This window comes from Amblyomma maculatum, chromosome 1 (genome assembly GCF_055883805.1).
Source record: "Amblyomma maculatum isolate TAMU_Amacu chromosome 1, ASM5588380v1, whole genome shotgun sequence".
Taxonomy (NCBI): Eukaryota; Metazoa; Arthropoda; class Arachnida; order Ixodida; family Ixodidae; genus Amblyomma; species Amblyomma maculatum.
The window spans coordinates 287,653,219-287,659,137 of NC_139344.1; positions in this window are offsets into that span (position 1 = coordinate 287,653,219).

The window sequence follows — 5,919 nt, forward strand, 5'->3', positions numbered from 1 at the left end:
CACGTCCCTTCACGTGATGCTATGGGACGTTATCGGAATGTTCGGCATGTACTGTGGCTCGCCGAGGTGTGTATTCATGTGATGATTCAACTGGCAAGTTCTTTATCAGTTTGATGTTGTGGGTGATGTGGTCACACATGTAGCATTTGTTGTTAACGTAAAGTTTGTTGTGACGCAATTGGAACTTAGGTGATAGCGGCAGGCTTTTAGCGAAATCAGTAAGCTGCTGGCGCGCTTTGCGGGTGGCGGGCGAAAAATCTTCCGACACGGAAATGTTGTCAGATTTAAGTTTGGATCGCGATGCCAGTATCAAAGAACGAACTTTAAACGAAAGGAAGCGGACAACTATGGGCCGACACCTGTCCACTGAAAATGAGCCTATGCAGTGAGCACTCTATGAACGAATCGGGAAGTTCATTGTCAAAGGCATTTGAAAAGACGGCAGACACCTTGCGTTCCGTTTCATCAAAGGTTTCGCGTTCATCGGGTATACCTCGCAAGATTAAATTGTTGCGGCGTGAGCGGTCCTGAAGGTCGTCTATACGGGCCTGTAATTCATGTTGTTGCAAGGTTAGCTGGCTGACAGTATCTTGAGTTGAGGCGATATCAAGTTCTAGGGCCCCCACAGTTTTGTACGTGTTTTCGACCTGTTCCAGACGGTTGAATACATCGAGCAACTTAATTTCTAATGCTTCTTGGTTTGCTTTGATTGCATTGACGTCAGCGCTTAGTTTCGCTTGTCCAGTCGTGAGTCCCGTCGTTTTTTTGTCAATGTCTTTAAGTAATTTAATCACTTCGCTCATATGCTCGGGCTCACGCTCCGTCACTGAGGAGCCAGTGCCAGCCCGCGTGTTGGGACCGGGGTTTGACTCGACATCACCGCAGCATAGCAACAAAAGAGCAGAATCAAGGCACTCGCGGGCAACAACACAAACTACACTTGGGCAAGGAAGAGATAAGAGGAATCTATTGTCGAATTTTTTAGCGAAAAGAGAGAGCTGATTACACACCTGTGGTGCGAAGAACAGAAGCGGGTTAGCCATGCTACTGCGATGGCTGCTTCCTTGCCCACTGAAGAGGATGACGGTCTGGAGGGTCTTTATAGCCTTGGTCTTGTGTGATGTCACTGCAGAGGCAATGTCGTTGATTGCTGGCACAATAACGGCTGATTGTCCTTCAACGTAGGCGCATGCGTGAGCCCGCTGATATGCCGGTTCGGCAAGAGGTAGATAACCGGGAGCATCCGCACCGGAAGGTTGCCAAGAAAGCAGACAGCACGTCGCCAGGGACAGGAACGCCTGTGGTGCGAAGAACAGAAGCGGGTTAGCCATGCTGCTGCGATGGCTGCTTCCAGGCCCTTAAAGCCCGTTCATACGGCTTGGTTAAAGCGACCGTGCTTTATATGTGGGCTGAGGAAGAAGAAAAAGAGAAGAAGAACGCTCGGCCACCCGTAGCTAATGCTTTCGCTGAATATTTGGTTGAGCAGCGTGGAACTCTTGTAATTTTTTAAAAAAGGAAACACGACGTTTCGGGGCAGTTACGGGTCGCTCGATCACACAGAGCGCTGCATGGAACGACGGCTGCTTAAATACGGTTAAAATTGTGTAGTGTCCGATTGTATATCTCTAGAAGATCTCCACGTGTCCTGTTAGGAGCATGCTTCGTGTTATGAATATGAAAAGATTCTAAAATAAGGCGTGATAAGTTTCTCTCTGTGGTAATGACTGATGCTTCATCCGAATCGATGATGTGTCCCGTTGATATGCTGTGTTCCGCCAAAGCATTAGATGTGGAGCGGCCGTCCGTGACGTCATTCTGATGATCTCTGAGCCTGCGTCTGAAGTCCTGAGACAAGAATGCTAAGCACCTCGGCTCATTCGTGCTGCTGTTATAAAAAATATTTTCCACCTAAACTATCTTGCTGTAAAGCGTTTTGCTTATGAATTTGAATATGTGTACATTAGAAAAATTATCTTCAAGAATTGAAATTATCAATTTTATTGCGAAAGCAATACTACTTTCACTTTCAGCTCCTCGCGTGACATGGCGGTGCATACCATTTGACCTTTAGCTTGAACTTTGGAGTGACGTCATCCCAGCTGCCGCAAAAACCAGGCGCCCAATTCATGCCGTCGCCTTGCATGGCCGTGCGCACCAACCGGGCCTAGTTCCTGCTCCTGCTGCGCGCGGCGCGCCTATTGGTATGACGTCAAAGCAGCAAGAGCGGGCGCCGAACTCGGGAGGATATTGTGCAGGTCGTGAACGCGCAATTACGAGCCACAAAAGTGACGTAGCGCTACGTCACTTCTGTGTGTCCTGTCGACGTTTTTTTCTTTTTTTTTATTCTACTGGGGCAGTGAGAAAAGCGCTTGGCCGTCGGAGCGCGGCTTTGAGCTGGCGGAGGGAGAGCATCTAGCCGTCCACACTCAACAGCACGCACGCTTTCTTCTGTATTTTTTTCCCCTATTAGGGGGGAGAGGTTGAAAGGAGGGGCGAGTAAAGCCCCTCAATAAAGGGGCTTTAGGGGCAGGTAGACTAGCCAACGTAGACAGTGTGGTTTCAAATGAGTGACGGCTTGGAGCTGCCCTCCGTAAAGCAGTATGCACGCTTGCTTCCTTCCTTTTCCCTAGCTGTGAGGTATGGGCTGGTTTTGCTTGAGCGGCAGCGGAGGGAGTGCTGAAGATTTGCTGTGCCGTTTACTTGGCTCAATCAGCTGCTCTTAAAAGTTACGCCTCAATTATGTACATACAACTATAAATTTAATATATATATATATATATATATATATATATATATATATATATATATATATATATATATATATATATATATATATATATATATATATATATATGTAGTGACGTATCCGTAAGCTAAGTAACATCTTGTATAATTTCACAGCTTAAAAACACCAGCGTTTGCGCGCAAGGTGCTCTCATGCAGTTAAAGTTATTTGCTTTTTGCCACTTCGAAACTACAGGTTTGTGGGCGCGCGTGTGTGCAAATAACTCATGCGCAGGTACTCAATATATTTGCGGCCCTGTATAAGGTCGGTACTCTTGCACGTTTTCATTGTAGTGAGGAAGCAAATTAGGAAGGGTGGAAATTAAGAAGAAGAAATGGACATGGGCAGGACATGTAGTGCGAAGAGAGGATAACCGATGGTCGCTGAAGGTAACAAACTGGATTCCAAGGGAAGGAAAGCGTAGCAGGGGGCGGTAGAAAGTTAGGTGGGCGGATGAGATTAAGAAGTTCGCAGGGGTCAAGTGGATGCAGCTCGCACAGAACCGGGTTAAGTGGAGAAATATGGGAGAGGCCTTCGCCCTGCAGTGGGTATAATCAGGCTGATGATGATGATGATGAGGAGGAAGCAAACTCACTTTCACTGCAGCGCGCTGCAAAGAAGCAGACTCGCGACTCGAAGTCCTTGCGTCGCTTCGAATACCAGCTCTAACCCCGCCAGACCACCGGAAGAAAGAGAAGGAAAGGAAAAGACTGCGAACGCACAGAATCTGCACTCACTCATTCCCCCGGGGGAGGAAAATTCTGTTTTTCTGCAGCCCATAGTGATGTCAGCACCCCTTGGAGCCATGGGGGAGGGGAGAAGACTGTATTGGGGAGCCATGGCGTGGACAAAACCAACTCCGCGAGCGGTTCCTCTTACAAGGGAAAAAAAAGAAAGACTCCGCGAGATACGCGTACGTAACGTGTAGGCTAAGTCACCCATGTGTCCCTATCTGCAAAGACATTCTCCCGCCGAACTCATGTCGTCGCCTTGCATGGCGGTGCGCACCAACCGGGCCTAGTTTCTGCTCCTGCCGCGCGTGGCGCGCCTAGCGGTATGACGTCATGAAAGCGGGCGCGCGGCGCGCCTTCAGGCACACGTTGCAATGCCGCCTACCGCGAAGGCCGCTCGCCTAAATGAGCGGATGACTCAACGGCGAGCTGAAGAGCGTTAAGAAGAGCGTTAAGAAAGACTGCCTAAGCAGCGTGTTCAGTATGCGGCTCGGCGACAACGTGCAGCCTCTACTGCCGAAGCTACTGAAGAAACTATAGAAGTACGCCCTGACTTGATGAGTATGCTTAACGCTATGGATAGTGATGCTGAAATGAGTAGTGTATCTGTGTCTAGTGCTGAAAGTTGGAACGCGACTAAGCGACAGCGACGTGCCCAAGAAACCCCTGAAGAGCGAGCACAGCGACTTGAAAAGGAACGTCCATGGCAGGCCCGTGCAGCGGAAACAAAACGAAAACGACGTGCACAAGAATAAGAACGAGTGTAACCAAGCGCCACCTCCAGTCACACCACCAGCTGAAACAGGGCATAGCCACAGGGTATTGCTTTCGCAACTACCAGGCTTAACAAAGCTAAGCCCCAGCTAATATTTTTTCATAAAGGAGAATGAAATAACAATTAAGAACTGGATTGAATAGCACAGCACCTCACAACAAAAAAAAGTCCACGATAGAGGAAAAGTTCAACCGTGGCTTGCGTTCTCCCATGACATTGCCAGAAATAGTAAATTTATTCCACTTTAAGCAATCATCAACACTGCCAACCAGCAAAAAACGACTTTACAAGCATTGAGAAGGCTTTGGATATTGCAAAAGGTAAAATGTAACTAAATTCAGCAAGTTCTAAATCGAACTTTTGAAGCCTACTCTTTAGAGGGCAGCTGCGTCACTTTTCGAGAATTCCGGAATATTCAAGGATTCAAATTCCTAGAAGCTGTAGGTAATGTATGTGAAGTGTTTTTGCGCTAGCATTCAAACTGATGGCGTAATCGACGATTAAACCTCGAGCTTCTCCTCACAGCACTCAAGATCTCCAGAAAAGCTTGGTGATGACGTCACGGACGGTAACATATCCTTGTTTTCGCTCACTTCCAGCGGTGCCTTTTCTGATGCCGCCAAAGAACGTCTCTGGGACTTTGCTGTCGTTAGAACTGTTTTTACTTTTCAAGCCAAGCGTTTCTATGCGGGAAATGTACTGGTACCGTCAATGACGTCATTATGCCGCTACCACCCGTAGCCGTGTTGTGCAGAAAAGCCTGATAACGGTCGCGGCTTTAATCGCCAATTGCGACACTGATTCAAACGCTAGCACCAAGATATTTCGCATGCTTAAACTGCAAGCTATAAACATTCGACGCCTTGAAACGCATCGAAATCTAAAACCGGTGCAGTTTCCATTTAAGGGGAAGCCAGAGGTACATCTATATGACAAGATGCGTTCAGGGGGGGAATAATATAACGGTGCTATTCGATCCGAAAACTATTCCATTCGATCGCATTCTCTGCTATTGGCCGGTTAAAATTTGTGCATAATAAGGTTGCGTTGCAGGACGTCAGAACTAAGTTCACGTAGTCGTCACCTTATATGCAATTTCGACGTCATCGCCGAGGTAATGGAATAGATTTCAAGGACAGTGCAACTGGTCGGGCTAGATGGAAGAAAACGCGTGTCTATTGCCAGCGGCATCAACTCGATGATGATGATGAACGATGCAAAGCGCCCCTGCGAACTGTGTGGCAAAATATTAAAGCACAAAAAAATAAGATCATTGCAAAGGATTGGAAAGTAAATATAATATTCACGCGCAGAAATGAATGCAGCTTTTGTTTCTTGCGTAAGAAAAAATGTTCATATTGTAGTGAACTATGCGAAGATATTATGCAGACGAGGATGAACTAGGCGAGGATATCACAAAGACGAGGAGAAGAACGATGAAGTGCCGCTGCGCTGCTCGAGCTCGCTTGTGGAGGCCTAGACTGGCTGTGTTCTTGTGTGCTTCTCTGTCCAACTTAGAGAGGGCTCTTATCCCCGTTAAAAGACAGTAAACGCCCCCTTTCACTTGGTGGAGGTGAGGATTTCCTGCCGTCCTGGAGCTTCGAAGCCGCACACTCTCGACAACAGTC